A 16,299-nucleotide genomic window follows, 5' to 3' on the forward strand; every position below is an offset into this window, starting at 1 on the left:
ACAAATGGCCAAGGGACACAAGAAAAAATGCTCCACATCACTTGGCATCACGGAAATAAAAATCAAAACCACAACGAGATACCACCTCACTCCAGTCTGAATGGCTAAAATTAACAAAACAGGAAACAATAAATGTTGGTGAGGATGTGGAGAGAGGGGAACCCTCCTACACTGTTGGTGGGAATGCAAGCTGGTGCAGCCACTATGGAAAACAGTATGGAGGGTCCTCAAGAAGTAAAAAAGAGCTACCCTACGACCCAGCAATCGCACCACTGGCTATTTGTTCCAAAGATACAAATGTAGTGATCCGAAGGGGCACCTGCACTCCAATGTTTATAGCAGCAACGTCCACAATAGCCAAACTAGGGAAAGAGCCTAGAAGTCCATTGACAGATGAATGGACAAAGAAGATTTTATATATATATATATTCATATTCATATATATATTCATATATATTCATATTCATATATATAATCTTCTTTGTCCATATATATATTCATATATATATATATATATGAATAGTACTCAACCATGAGAAAGGATAAATACTTACAATTTACATTGACATAGATGGAACTGGAGGATATTATACTGAGTGAAATAAGTCCATCAGAGAAAGATAATTATTTTTATATATGTTTATTAACATATATTATTTGTTTCAGGGGCACAGGGCTGTGATTCACAGCACTCACCATAGCACATACCCTCCCCAATGTCCATCACTCAGTCACCCCATACCTCCCCACCCCCAGCCACCCCCAGTTTGTTTCCTGAGATTAAGAGTCTCTTATGGTTTGTCTCTTTCTCTGGTTTTGTCTAATTCATTTTTCTCTCCCTTCTGTCTCTCCCTTTTCTCTCCCTCTATCTTGTTTGTCAAATTCCTTATATCAGGGAGATCATAGGGGAAAGACAATTATGTGGTTCACTCATATATGGACTGTAAGAAACCGTGAAGAGGATCATAGGGGAAGGGAGGGTAAACTGAATGGGAGGTCATCAGAGAGGGAGCAAAACCATGAGAGACATTTAAGTATATGAAACAAACTGAGGGTTGCTGGAGGGGAGGTGGGGGGGGCAGGGTAACCAGATGATGGACATTCAGGAGGGCACGTGATGGAATGAACACTGGGTGTTATATGCAACTGATACATTATTGGACACTACATCTGAAACTAATGATGTACGCTATGTTTGCTAAATGAATTTAAGTTAAAAAAAAAAAAAAAAGAATCCCCTGATGGTCTAATACTATAAGAATAAGAGTAAACAGGAAAAGAACCCTCCTTTGCCAAGACTAAAAATCAGCTCAATCTCTGACTCGATTAAGGGTGGTCTTCCCTCTCCTAACTGCTAGCAATCAATCAAAAGTATCGCTCCCTGAAGAGTGATGTTATTCCAAGCCTCAAGATATTTATATAATTTTTTTCCATAGAGGAGAGCTGTCCTGTTGGAGGATTTATGGCCTTCTGAAGAGAGAAACAGTCAATGGCAGCAACTTGGCAGGGAGGGGGCAGAGGGATGAACCCCAAAGCTCACTCTCCTCTTGCCTGCTTATCTGTTGCAGGTACCTCCGATCTGTAATTGGCCCCCCACCAGCAAGGCCCAACTAGATGCCACAGGGCAAAGGAGCCCGTTGACGAGTCTGTACACTGAACATGGTGGTGAGGAGTAGAGAATGGGTGGGGTAGAAGCTGAGCAAAGAGAAAACATCCAGCACGATCTTCAAGATATGTAAAGTTTGAAAAAAACAAAGAGAGGAAAACAAAGTATATCATAGGCTGACTTTCAGGCAAGAGAGAGAGGAGAGAGATAGATTGAGAGACATCAGGGCCCAGCAGGACAGGATGGCAGAGTCAAGGTGAGGTCAGGGCCCAGCAGGACAGGATGGCAGAGTCAAGGTGATAGGAAGCAGGTGTATTTACCATGTGGCCATTTCCACGAGTATGGGTGTGGGGGGCAAGGACAAAGTGCAGGGACCGAAGGCTAGAATCCATGAAGCTGAGGCCATCTCTAGGGGATGAGGGGAGGGTCTGAAGGAGAGAGATCTTGTAGAGAAAGGCCTTGGGAGGAGTGGTGATCTGTAGTTGAGATACCTAGCCAGTCTGAGGCAAACTCACACTAAAGATGCCCCAAACACTCCCCACTGCTTTCCTCTGATCTCCTGCCAGGGGCTTCCATTGGCTCGACCCACCCAGAAGCCAGAGGGCACAGGAGCCAGTTGGGGCCCTACAGGTAGAAAGTGGATCTGGGGCTGCGGTGGGTAGGGGCGCAAGCCATTGTATAGCATAAAGCCTATCTTCCTTTACAGGGGATGGCCTTTTGTCGTATTTCAATTTTTCCCTAACCCATGCGCCCGAATCACTTTAAAAACACACAAATAAAAGTCACTGTGGGTTCCTTTCCCCGTTTTGCACCCAGAAGCAGAAAATATTACCCTCTGAAAAGAAGAAGCAAGAACCAATGGCTTCTCATTCCAGGCACAAAGCTTGGGCATAACAAGCTTCTTCCCCGGATCCCAGAGCACTCAGCATTCTAGACGAGGCTGCTCGATTGATGGTTACCACGACAAGTTGGAAATGTCCATATCTGCATTTCTCTGACCCCAAATGCATCTCTTCCCCAGGCTGCGTTTCCCCCTGTTCTTCTGAAAAGTGACAGGTAAGAATTTCATCCACCACTATTGTTCTCTTTACCCCCTCCCTTGTTCCTTTCCTCCCTCCCTCCCATTTTCCCCCCCTGTAATTTCCTTTTATAACTTATAATTTTGAGCTCACAATTCAACTCACCATTTGGGAGGCAATTTTCCCGCTCTTACCTTCTTTCAGGCGTCCTTGTTTAGACAGTCTGGATGGGGTAGCCCAATTTTTCAATTTCCTGACAATATCTTCCTTGAAGAGACTCTCTCTGCCACCCATCTTGGGTTTTGTCCTCTGCTGCCGTCCACATCCTGGTCAAGGACAGCCTCAGAAGGACACAGCTGTTTCTTGTCTGACAGTCCCCTGACTTCCAGCCCTTTGGTAGAAACTGTCCTTCTCGTAGCTTCAGTGACACTTCCTTCTCGATATAATATGCTCTTTCAAGCAGGTGTGGAGGAATATGACATTTGGAATATATAATAGCGGCATTCGAACATACACCTTCTTCAGACAGTAGCCAAAAGAAGAAAGGGAGCTCACTGGTGTGGAAAATCCATTCAAAGGATGCATATCTGCCCATCCTGAGCCCCCCCCAACCCTTTACTATGTTCTGATATTCCCAGTTTTGTCTGCAAACTTCTCCCACTGAAGAATCCTGAATTTAAGACAGAACCTTTCCCTCTTCTTTTTACAGTAACACCTGTCTGTGCTGGGGACATTTAAAACCAAAGAGTTAAGGAAAACAAACAAACAAAACCACTGTTAATATTTGGGTATATCTCTCTTCTTGGAAGGGTTTTAGGAGTATACTTACCTTTCAGAATAAAAATAGGCTTTAACGAATTCCTAAATTTACTGTAGGAGTAAGTTAAATTTAAACTTACTGTAGAAGTAAACTATTTTTTTAAAAACAAGATTTAAAAGGTATACACAGGAAAATGAAAAACTCCATAATCCCTCCTTCCCCATCTAGGGGTAGTAATTTAGTCTTTTGGTGTACAAAATGATGTGGGAAAGGCATTAGGGCTCGAAGACGAGGCCAAGAAGGAATTCTTGAGATGTTTTTGGTGCAAAAAGGTGATTTTATTTGTTATGCCTGAGTTTTCGTGTCTGAGAGACCACCAAGGAGCCAAGCACCGATGCAATCGCATGAGGGTTTATTTGATAAGCTTAAGCTTGGGCCCAAGTATACCTGATGCAGCGGAGTAGGGACTTAGACCCCAAACCAGATTACAGTCAGCGTTTGTAAAGGCGGAGTAGGGGTGGACTCCGTGGTGGGTGAGGACAAAGGGGGTTATGGATGATATAAGTCTCCAAGGATTTTTGGAAGCAAGGTCTCCAGGACCTTGAGGGGCTAGCTATTGTTGGAAGAGAGGTTATTTATTACCAATAATAAAAACCTTCTCGTGAGACCCTTTAGATGTATATCAGTGGGCCATATACTTGGGAATGATTCTCGACACTATCTTGGAGGTTTAGTGATAAAGGAATTATTAAAGTAGACTTACAGGATCCTGGTGGGACCTGTTGGGGTAGGGCGTTGGTCAGGCTAGGATTGTCCTTAGCAAAATCTCAAGGTGAGGGCAGTTGAGTCCCCGGGGAGAGCCACTCTGTCTGTTTCAAGGGCTTGTCAGTAGGTGAGGAATTTTAATGATTTTCTTCTGCCTCTGTTTCCCACATCAGCTAAACTTGAGGTGGGATGGCCTTAATTTTCTTGGCTTCCATATTATTAAAGCAGGGGAACAGGATCCAAGGGCAGAAAGAACTGCCCTGGGGTCATGAGGAGTGGCGCATCATATACCTTAGTTGGGAAGGGATTAGGGATAGGGTAAGTCTCGAAGGAATTTTGGAAGCAAGGGTTCCAGGATGTTGAGGGGGCTAGCTATAGCTGGGAAAAGGTCACTTATTATGTAAATGTGTATTATGTAAACTGTGTAATAAAACCTTATTCATGAGACCCTTTAGATGTAGGCCACAGGCTTGGGGGGTGATTGCCAAGACGTATCTTAGGGGGTTTAGAGATACAGGAAATTTCTAAAGAAATTTTTATACATTAAAGTACACTTACAGGATTGGGGAAAGGGGGAGGGGGGCTCAAGCTAGGATTGCATTTTGCCCTCAGCAAAGTATTAACACCGAGGCAGTGGAGTCCCTAGAGGAATGTCACTTGGCCCATTGCAAGGATTTGTCAGTGGACTGTAGGTCGTAAGGAAATTTAGTAGTTTTTCTTCTGCCTTTGTTTCCCACATCCTATCCACATCTCCATCTGTATCTTGTCTCCTCTATTGTTTTCTTTGACAAAAATTAGATCACAGTATATATACTATTTTTTTTTTAACTTACCGACATCTTTCACTCTCAGCAAGTACTGATTTTCACCATTAGCTTTCACACTTTTTGTACCATGGTGAGAAACATTTGAAACTGGGGTCTAGCTCACTGTTGCGTCCGGCACCTCTCGGTTTCTAATTGGAATAAAAGTTTCACGAACCACTACTCACCTCTATTATGTATGATGTACTCTGGTTATTTTCCTATTTTGTTCTTTTCCATTTAAAAAAAAATGCTGGTTATGACCCAGTAAATTGATTTCAAGACCTACTAATGGGTTATGACTTACATTTTGAAAAACATTCTCCTAGGCCACAATTTTAATGGCTTTATTGTATTTTGAACTGCAGAGTTTTTAAGTTGCATGGAATCGAGGGGAATTCTTGTCCAGCCTCTTCATTGAATAGGCAGGGGAGTGAAAATTCTACTTTCTCAGTAGCTGGTACAAGAATTCCCCTCAGGGAGGGAGTTTTCTTTGTTTAGGGAAATACTTTAAAACTGTTTATAGGGGGGAAGGGTGTTGCATTGGGAGTAGCTATACAAAGAATAAACAGGAATTTGGAATGGAGATCATTGAACCATGTGGCAGAGGTGGACAGACGCTTAGTTAGCAAAACAAAGACCGTCTAGGAACTAAACTCTGATATTGAATTTATATTATTTGCTTTGCTACCCTGTAAATTCATCTACCCTCTCAAGTTTTCAGTAATATCAGGTGTCTTTGGGAGCAAGTGATAGAGATAAAAAACCAGATTGGATTAAGAAAAAATAAGCTGGGAGTGTTTATTTGCTTATGAACTGAATACACGAGGCATGGCTTGGTTCAGGGACCAGGGCCTTAAATAATGTTATTGACACTTGGTATCTCTTTTTTTAAAAGATTTTATTTATTTATTTGACAAAGAGAGCACCAGTAGGAAGAGCAGTAGGCATAGGGAGAAGCAGGGAGCCCAATTAGGGGCTCCATCCCAGGACCCTGGGATCATGAGCTGAGCCAAAGGCAGCCGCTTAACTGACTGAGCCACCCAGGCGCCCCAACATTTGGAGTCCTTTTCTCTTTTTTTCATTTTCTGTGAAAATGAAGAAAAAGGAAACCTCCTTTAGAATGGAGTTGGGAGGCCAGTAGGGGGAGCTCTCATGCCCTATCATGCCTTGTCAATTACAGACCCAAAGAGGAGAGGGACCTTGGCCAGAGGTGGTAAAGTAGTATGGTGGAAAAAGGCTTTCCTCCTCCCCTGGCAACAGCCCAGCCAGTGAGAGACTGTCACAGTTCAGCCAATGAGAGGCCACTGTACTTCAAACTCCAAGTTTACTCCAGTGGACGTTTTGTTTATAACAGCCTTCCCAACTCCCACTGTCCTCTATAAAAGAGGGTTCCTCTCCTTTGCTCTGAGGACTTGCCTATGGTTTTGCAGTAGCTGGCTTGTCCTGTATTGTAATCCTCTGCTATTCTTCAGAAAATGCTTTTTTTTTCCTGCTAAATTAATTGGCAGTTTTATTTTTTAGGCCAACTGTTCATTCTCAGGTATTGATTCCTAGTATTTTTTTTTTTCCCAAAAGGCCCGCGGCTAATTCTCATTTGATTGACTAGGATCATAGGACCATCTTTGATTGATGATATGGCCATCTTAATCACTGTGGCTATGGCGATGGGATGCTCTGATTGGCCAGGACTGGATCACCTGCTCACCCTCAGAGCCAGAGATGGCCTCACATCCATATTTACTTGGTTTGAGGTGGGTGAAGAGTGGTTTCCAGAAAATTCAGTTCACATTGGGAGAATCAGAGGTGGGTATCAAATATGCTATATGGGCTTCAAGTGAGCAGTTAGTTTGGTGGAGGCTGAGGAAGGAGCTGAATTCCTTTGTATTCTGTACAAAGATAGCTATCTTAATCTTGTCTAGATCATGAAGGAAAGAGGATCCTTGAGGATATCCAGGTTGCATAAACTGGGTAACTGAAGCCCAGAGAGTTTCAGAAACCTGTCCAAAATCACACAGTTCATTTTTATTATATATATTATGTGTGTGTGTGTATACATATACAATATATATATTATATCTAATTTTTATTAGAGCCCAGATGGAGCACAGTCTCCTGCTGAGGCTCAGCAGTGTGTCCGCTCATGCAACATTTCCTCTATTCCGCTGCCCCCTATCAAACCCAGAAAATGTCCCAAGGTTCTTTCCCCCAGATTGCATACCCTCATGAGCCCCACACCCATGCCTTGGGGCTGCCTGGGGGCTCTGCATGGCACCTGAAGGAGAAGCTTATTTAAGAGTCGGGTTCTAGACTTTTCAGGAGACTGGCAGCTCAGATGTCTGGAAGAGAGACTCAGAATGCAAGATCCAAGAAAAAAGGCAAACCCAAGCAGCAGCGGCAGTAGAACAAACAGGAGTAACCAGGAGAGGACATCCTGCTGTAGGAAGGGGACTGGTTATTGCGCACTTCCTGTTTAGTAGATATCTTATTGTATTATTTTATTGAATCTTCAGGAAACAGAGTGAGGGGAATTGGTATTGAGAATGGCATTGGTATTGAGTATTGAGATGGCAACGGCATTGGAATTGAGAATTTCGAAGAGTCTGGAATATGATTGAATGAGTCAGTGAATGCACGGATGGAGTTTATGCTTGTATTAGTCAGCTCGGGCTGCTGTAACAAAGTAGCCAGAAGTAGGTGGCTTAAACGATAGAAATATATTCCCACACAGTTCTGGAGTGAGAAGGGCAAGACTGAGGCATCAGCAGGGTTGTTTCCTTCTCAGGGCTAGGAGAATTTGGTCCACTCCTCCTAGCATCTGGTGGCTGGTGGCAGTCTCTGATGTATAACTAACCCCAACCTCTGCCTTCATCTTCCATGTCTTTCTCCCTGTGTGCATGTCTGTCTGGGTCCAAATTCCCCCCCTTTATAAGGACCCAACCATACTGGATTAGGGACCCACTTACTCGAGTCTGACCTCATCTACATTGAACTGATTGTACCTGCTCTGACCGTATTTCCAAATGAGGTCACAATCTGAGATACCAGGGGCAGTGGGGGAGGGTGAAGACTTCAGCTTCTGAATTTTGACACACAATTTCACCTGTGATGATACATAAGCAGAATTGAGAGACAAGCCAGGTTAAGCAAGAGGAAACAGGTTTCTTTACTTCGGGGCCTCTGTAGAGGTTTTACCACCTCACTGCAAAATCTCTCGCACACACACCACCACTAAAAGGAGGGGTCTTCGTCCCCTCCCCTGGAATCTGAGGCCTGCAGAGAATGGTGGAAATGACACTGTGTGACAACTGAGGCTAGATCATAAAAGGACATACCACTTCAACCTCGTTTGCTGGCGTATTAGGCTGCCCTGTCCTAAGGGGCATGTGGAGACTTTGTAACCAGCAGTCCCAGCTGAGCCCACCCCTCTGGGCATCCGTTCGAGTTGCCAGACAGGTGAATGCAAAGTTACCTGGGAAATGTGACTTCTGGCTGTAGCTGTTATAATTCCAGCTGTTAGAGGAGGCATCGGAGTTGAAAGCCCAGCCACAGTGGAATAAAATGAATGGTCCCTCCTGTATATAAATACATGCATATACACATACATACACACTTTATATACTTCACATATACATAAAGTATTAGTATTATAAGGTGTAAGTTATATAGAAGACATAGTATCATATAGTATTATATAGAAGACATTAGTATTATGTAGTATCTTATATATAAGGTATTAGTCTGGGTGCTTTAGGTAAACAGAAACAGTAAGGTGTATACATGACTTTCAAAATCTGCAGGGTGGCCTGACAGACTGGGGACTGGAGACCTAGGGAAGGGTTGATGCTGCAGCTCGAGTCCCAACGTGGTCTGCAGGCAAAATTCCCTTACTCAGGGGAGTTTGGTGGGTTTTTTGTTTTTTGTTTTGTTGTAAACCCTTCAACCGATTGGGTGAGGCCCGCCCACTTAATGAAGGATTAATTTGCTTTACCCAATGACTACTGATCTGTTAATCTCATCTAAGAAACACCTTCGTGGTGACATGTACATGAGTGTTTGACCAAACACCTGGGTACTGGGGCCTAGCCAAGTTGCCACATAAAATTAACATCATTGGCTATTTGTTGTGCAGCAATAGATAACTGGAACAGCCTGTGGCAGTCTCTTGCTGTGTGCTGTGACTTTCCAAATGGGCGATAATATGCCACATTGTGCAGTTTTATTTGGTCAGACTTCCCAACCTTCTTCCCTCCCCGTTTTGCATTATGTGTGTGTGTTTTTTTTTAAGATTTTATTTATTTGACAGACAGAGATCGCAAGTAGGCAGAGAGACAGGCAGAGAGAGAGGAGAGTGTATGTGTGTGTTTTTTAACAGAGACCTCTGGGTGTGCTGTTCTGCAGAACACCTCTTAACAAGCTTGAATGTAGCACTTCAGAGCAGACTCAGGTTCAGTTCTTGATAGAGATTCTAGCTGTGTGACCTTGAGTAATTATTTAACCTCTCTGAGCCTCAATATCTTCATCTATAAAGTGAGACAATCGTACTGGCCTCACTGCTGTTGTGAGGAGTAAATTAAATGGGCCATGGAAAGGGCTCATTCCAGCAGCTGGACACATAGTTATTCATTCATTCATTCATTCATTCACCAACAGGACCCAGATTTTACCAGTCTGTTGTGCTCTTCTTCCTTTTAAGGCCTTCATTGTGATGCTTAAGCTCTCATTTTCTAGAAGCTTCTCTCCCTTCCAGTTTCTCTTTCTTCCTTTATATTTCCCCCCTTATTTTCTTTTTATTTTCCTTTGTAAGATCAGGTTTCTCCCCCCGTCCCTGGAGGACACGTGCGTGTTTCACAAATTCATCTTGTTTGTCACCTCAGCCAGCCACTGCTCTCTGAACCACTGCTTCACAATTCCCACAAGGCACTGCTCTCTCTGCTTCAGCTCCCTTCCTTCTCCCTCCAGCTGCTGCGGCTCTGCCCTGTGCGCTTCCCCTCCAGCACAGGACGGACCCTGCTGCCCAGGGTGATGGTAAGAACAGGCTCCATCTTTTATGCTGACTTGACTGGATTGTTCCAGGATCGAATGTTCCAGGTACCTGCTGGAGGTAACATGCTCAGAGCCCACCACAGATCCAATCCCATGGACATTTACAGAGCTCCCCCTACCCTGTGAGCATCTACAGTGCTCCTGGCATTGCCTGCCTGAAAGGGAGTTCACATGGCCTGCCTGGCCTAAGACTGGCCTTTCTGCTTCCTCATTGCCTAACCTCATTCCAGGATGTTTGTCAGTGGGAATTTCCACTCCTCAAAGGGCACCCCACTATCAGGTAGATCATGGGCCCTATGGCTCTCTGCTGGACTTTAATATCATTATTATACCTTTTTTCTTAGACTGAGGTTAAGAGACATGAGAGGTCAGGATGACATTCCCACACTCTGGCCCACGTGCACCCGCAGCACTGTGTTCCTACTACATTCTTGAAAGAATTTCCCCATGGTCCCCTTTTCTCCTTCCATCACATGGTTAGGGATGAATTTGTCCAAGGCAGTAACCATAGCTTCATCTGGCTACTGAGCACCTGAAATGTGGTGAGTCCTAATGAAGTCATGTTGTAACGATGAAATGTAAGCAAGCTTCAAAGACAGTACTTAAAAATGGGATGCCAAAATATCTCAACCCTTTTTATATGCTTACATGCCCAAAGACAATACTTTCTGTATATTAAGTGAAATAAAATATCTTACTAAAACTAATCTCACCAATTTCCCCCTTTTAAAAATGGCTCCTAGAAAAATCGAAAAGTACATTATGTGACCAATGTGATATTTGTACCAGACAACCTCAGAGCAGAACCTGGGGCATACTCAACAGTTTCCAGATGAATAAGCCTCTGAAATAATAAAAGTAGGTAAGGAAGGGCGTTTGCAAGAGCGAGGAAGCGCCAGAGATCTGGGATCACTTTCCTAACCTCCCTGTGACCGTGGGGGGGGGGGGGTCCTCATCCTCTCAAGTGTCTCAATACCTGGAACGCTCTCCCCACGTTTCTGCCTTCGGCCTTCATGTGGCTCATCCCTTCTCTTTTCTTCTAGAGTTAGCCCCTCCTCCTTTCATCTCCTCTGAGAGAGATTTCCCAACACCCCAAGCTCCTGCTAAAAATGTCATCTGGCTAGGGGCGCCTGGGTGGCTCAGGTTATGATCTCAGGGTCCCGGAACCAAGCCCCGATTCTGGCTTTCTGCTCAGCGGAGAACCTGCTTCTCCTTCTCCCTCTCCCTCTGCCTGTTGCTCTGCCTACTTGTGTTCTCTCTCTATCTCTCTGTCAAATATTTATTTATTAAATAAATAAAATCTTTGGGGGGAGGGGAAGATGCTGAAGGACCACTTCCAAACTGCCTCTGGAAGTCTGGGGGTGTTCCACAATCCCTATCCCACGGAACACTCTGACGGTTATCCACTGTTTTCATCTGCCCAGCATCCATCTCCCCTCTTCTGGGTACAGCCCCCAGATTTCTCCTTGGGGATTCACCCACCTGACATCCTCAGTCCATCTCCTTCCAACAGCACTGGCCTTATTCTCCAGAGACAGCATCGGCCATGTGACCCAGATCTAGCCAATCAGTGTATTTCTTCCTTCGGCCACAGTGATTGGCTCAAGTGTGGGCACGTGACCCAAACGGATCCAATGGCGTTCAATTCTAGGAGCTGAGAGGCTGGGAGCTTGAGGGCTCTGGGGACCCTCTCTGCCATGAGAAGGAAGCTAGCAGAGGAAGACAGGTGAGAGGTGTCCAGAGAGACTGAGCCCTGTGACGTGCTTGAAGCCGCTGAATTGAGCTGTGCCTGAACGAGGCTTTAGGGTCGACTTTTCAGTTACAGGAGCCAGTGCATTCCCTTTTTTTGGTTCATGTCCTTTCCGTGTGAGGTTAAATGATTCGTGACCGAGACTCAGGGTAGCGTTGCCTCCTCCCTGCTCCCGTTTGTGTACCCTGGTCATCCCAGGTAGTCTGCAGTTGGAAAGGAGAATTACACTAGGAAAAGATCATTTCTTTCAGACTTCCTGCGTTGTCTCGGAAGAGCCTGGGGTAAAGCCCCTGCAGAGATTCTTAGGATTGGCCAATGAGAGCAAGGAGCCAGGATGGTGAATGTGTGCCAACAAATAACTCAAACGGGCGAAACTCTTGGGGTTTTATAATTATAAGAAACAAAACAAAACAAAACACAGAGATTTCTGTAAGGCAGGGGGTCAGCCCATTAAAATTCTCCCAGGAGCTAAGGGCTCCTGAATGCTTGTTTCTGATAATCTAGTTTATATCGCGGGGTAAATAAATCTGTCTTTTGTTCTGTGTTATTCAACTCTCAGCACTGTTTGTAATTAAAGGGGTGGAGGGTGGAGACATGAGTTCTTTAATTGGCTCTGTTCTGGGTGATACGGAGTAAGGGGAAAAAAAGGCACTTGTGGGCAGGAGTTAGGGGTGGCCTGCTCTGCCCTGGGAAATGGTGATAAAACTCTGGGCAGCTGGTGATCAAGTGGCAAAGGGGTGGAAATCCATCGTCATTAGTGTGATCGATGAGCACAAGCTGAGCCTTTGCGGGTCTGTGCCAGGATTCTCCTGAGACACGGAGAGAACCCGAGTGAAGGTCTGGTTTCAGAAGTCACCCCCGTGCCAAGAGGTAGAATATTACTCTAGGTGGACTTATTACTCACCCTCTACTTTCCTTTAACCTTGCACCTGGGGGGTGGAAGGGATGACAAGACAAAGCAAACAATCCTACTAGATGGTCAGATAAGTCCCACTTATGACATGATAGAAAGTGGTTAATGAGCACGAGTCATAACAGATAGATACAACAGCTAACATGTGTTGTGCACTTTCTGTGTGCCACACACGATGTTGAGAGCAGTACGTAGGTGATTTTTTTTTCTTTTCTTTAGATGGTGTCTTTTAATGCTCCCCAGAATTCCATGTATTGGCACAACCATCTGCATTTTTTGGATGACGACACTGAGACACAGAGGGAGGTTAAATAACTTGCTGAGGGGTCCCCCAGAGGGTAAAGCTGGCATTCATATCCAAGTCAACCTGACCACATGCTTGTGTTGACCACATTATGCCCTCCTTGTGCCTTCAGACTCCCCCTCCAACCCCCACTTTTTTTTAACTCTTTGACCAAGTTTCATACCCTCTGAGTCTCAGAGTCTTACCTGTATAATGGGGATAAGAACACTTAGGTAGCAGGGTGCTTGGATGCAAACAACAGACACAGACACTGGTTAATTTAAGCAAACATGGAATGTTCTGGAAGGATATGGGGGAATTCACAGAGTTCTGATCTCTTCTGGTTTTGTGGAGGAAGCAGGTCAAGCTTCCACCAAGAATCACCCAGTGGAGGATTTTTCTCCAACAGAAAGGATGTTCAGATGCTGAGTAGCCAAAATAACCCCACCCTGCCCTGACTTTCTAATAGGGCTGCTCAGTGATGGATGTCTCTAGTATCAGGCATGACACACAGTAAATGCCCAGTGAATGGTAATTATTATTATTCTTATTAATAATAATACCCAGGAAGAGGCAGCTCAGTCTGTCTCCATGTCTGCTGTATCAATTCTGGACTGCCTTTCCTGTGGGATGATTTAGATGTCCTTTATGAACAGAGACATAAACGAAACTAACATATCCTCGAGACAGAAGGATGCTGGCATGTCTTCAGATTGGTCACTAAAGCGTGTCCTAAATTGGGAAGAAATCAAAACAGATTGCATCTAATTTCTCACTGTTCCAAGCAAGAAATTACCTTTTTAAGGGAAACACCATGACTTCCAAGCTGTTTGCAAACAGTTTTTGTGAAGTGTCTTATCTTGGGCTTGGCTTGGTGCTCTTGTTTAGATTATCCTTATGGGGATAGCTGGTTTTGCAGAGAGAAGAGGCACAAAGAATCCACTTATCTCACTTCTTCCTCTTGTTATTAGGAGCCTGGTGAACCCCACGCCCCAACAGGTGGCTGAGTGAGTTATGATATGGAAAGCATGAGCTTTGGAGCCAGAGACCCTGGTTCGAATCCTAGCTCTACTGTTTCCTGCTATTTATTTATTTATTTATTTATTTATTTATTTGTCAGAGAGAGAGAGAGAGACTGTGTACAAGCAAGGGGAGTGGCAGGCAGAGGGAGACACAGGCTCCCTGCTGAGCAATGAACCCAGTATGGGCCTCGATCCCAGGACTGTGGGATCATGAACTGAGCCAAAGGCAGATGCTTAACTGACTGAACTACCCCGACAACCCCTTATTAAGCTTTTAAAACCTTTCTCCTATGAATAGATGCAGACCCCTGGCCAAAAGGATGAGAATATAACCCATTTCTGGCCAAATCATCTGACCACAAACAGTGGTTGGTGCAAGGGATAAGCATGTGGCCCAGGCAGTCCAATCAGAGTTTTTCCCTGGGACCAATATACATATGTTGGGAGAAAGTAGCTTTTTTTTTTTTTTAGAAAGTAGCATTTTATATCCATTGGGAACATGATAGCCATGTTCCTCTTCAGCTGGAGTATCCCTGTCTATAGTAGGAGGAAATGTGATCAATAGGCAAAGACAAACAGAGAAGTAAAAATGAGAGATGTGAAAAGAAGTTTCTGGAGCCTCTTGCTGGTGCTGTTTCCTGAAACTTCTGTGGTTCTAAGCACAAAGTCTATTCTCCTCTTAGTTACATGAGCCCAAACAGTTCCACTTTTGCTTAAGCTGATGTGAGTTGGTTGTCTGATACTTGCAACCAAGACTGTCCTGATAATCGAGGAGTTGTTATAAGAGGTATTATGTATGGAAAAAACCCTAGCTCACAGTGGCACTCTATAAATAATTGTTGCCTCTATTGTCACGCTGAACCATGTGGAATTCCCACCAGTGTGTTTCTTTGGGGTGAACAGAAAAAAAAATGCTTTATTAGATTTGGGATGTCAGATATTGTCACCAGTCCTTGATCTCCTGCCCATGACAGACAACAGTAACTCATTAGTGGAAAACACGAATTGATAAGACTGTGGTGGTTTTTGGTTGCTGATGATGATTTTACTTTGTTTTTATTTTGTTTTTTGTTTTTTGCTTTGCCTGGGAATGGTCTCTGAGCCCTGCTAACAGGTGCTGCCGGCAGCCTCTGCTAATCACTTGGAAATGAAATAGGAGATGAAACCAAACATTCTGATTTTAGGCAATTTGTGACAAAATCCATTGCAATTCATTTTTTAAGCCTCTAACTCGTGGAAGCACGCCAATGGAGGTGAGAAAATGTTGCTTTAAATTAATGCCAGAAAATAAGGGACTCAGAATAACACCACAGAAGCCTAAATGGCTAATGAAGTTTGGCAGAAGGGTTTTGTGAGCATGTGTAGGGCATCTGGGTCAACAGGCAAGCGAATTCCCAAAGACAGAAGAAAAGATTAGCTGGGCTCCCCCATTGTGTCTGAGGTAAATCTCACTTCCCCGTGGTCTTTTGGGCATGGGGGAGGGGTTCTAGTAAATTTTCCAGCCCGAGGATGGCGTTGTGGAGGAATAGAAAAAGAACGAAATAAATCTGAACAAAACAAAATACTCCAGATTTTTCTGCCCAGCTTAGAGAAGTCCAAGATCTGTCACTGACTTCTGAGTTAGGGGAGCTTAAGGAGTCAAATTTGATACTAGAGAAGGTAGTAGATACTTTATTTCACACACACCTTACTTTTTTTTTTTAAGATTTTATTTATTTATTTGACACACAGAGATCACAAGTAGGCAGAGAGGCAGGCAGAGAGAGAGAGGGAAGCAGGCTCCCTACTGAGCAGAGAGCCTGATGTGGGGCTCGATCCTAGGACCCTGGGATCATGACCTGAGCCTTTAACTCACTGAGCCACCCAGGCCCCCCACACCTTACTTTTTAATGTGCTTCCCTGTAGTGAGATGCAGAGTTTTGACTGGGTGATTAGTAAGGGTTTATTTTTCACCATATTTGTTCCTGGAAAAGCATCTGTTTATGTAGAATAAACCCACGGACAAGATAACCACCAAAGAAGCCCCTAATAACTGCTTTCAATTATTGATCACTTACTATATGCTGAAGTGTGGTGTTTTGGCACAAGTTGTCTTTAATCCTTACAGCAAACTTGACGAACCAGCATTTTTTACCCCATTTTACGGATGGAGAAACTGAGATTCAGAGCGGTTACTTCGTAGACAAGTCCACATTTAAAGGCAAGTCTTTCTCACACTGACCTTCTTGCTGTTTCTGCCATTATGTGCCACATGGCTTATATTTTTCTTTTAAAAAATTACAAAAGTAGGGGCACCTGGGTGGCTCAGGGGGTTAAAGCCTCTGCCTCTGGC

This window comes from Meles meles, chromosome 12, assembly GCF_922984935.1.
Source record: "Meles meles chromosome 12, mMelMel3.1 paternal haplotype, whole genome shotgun sequence".
Classification (NCBI taxonomy): Eukaryota; Metazoa; Chordata; class Mammalia; order Carnivora; family Mustelidae; genus Meles; species Meles meles.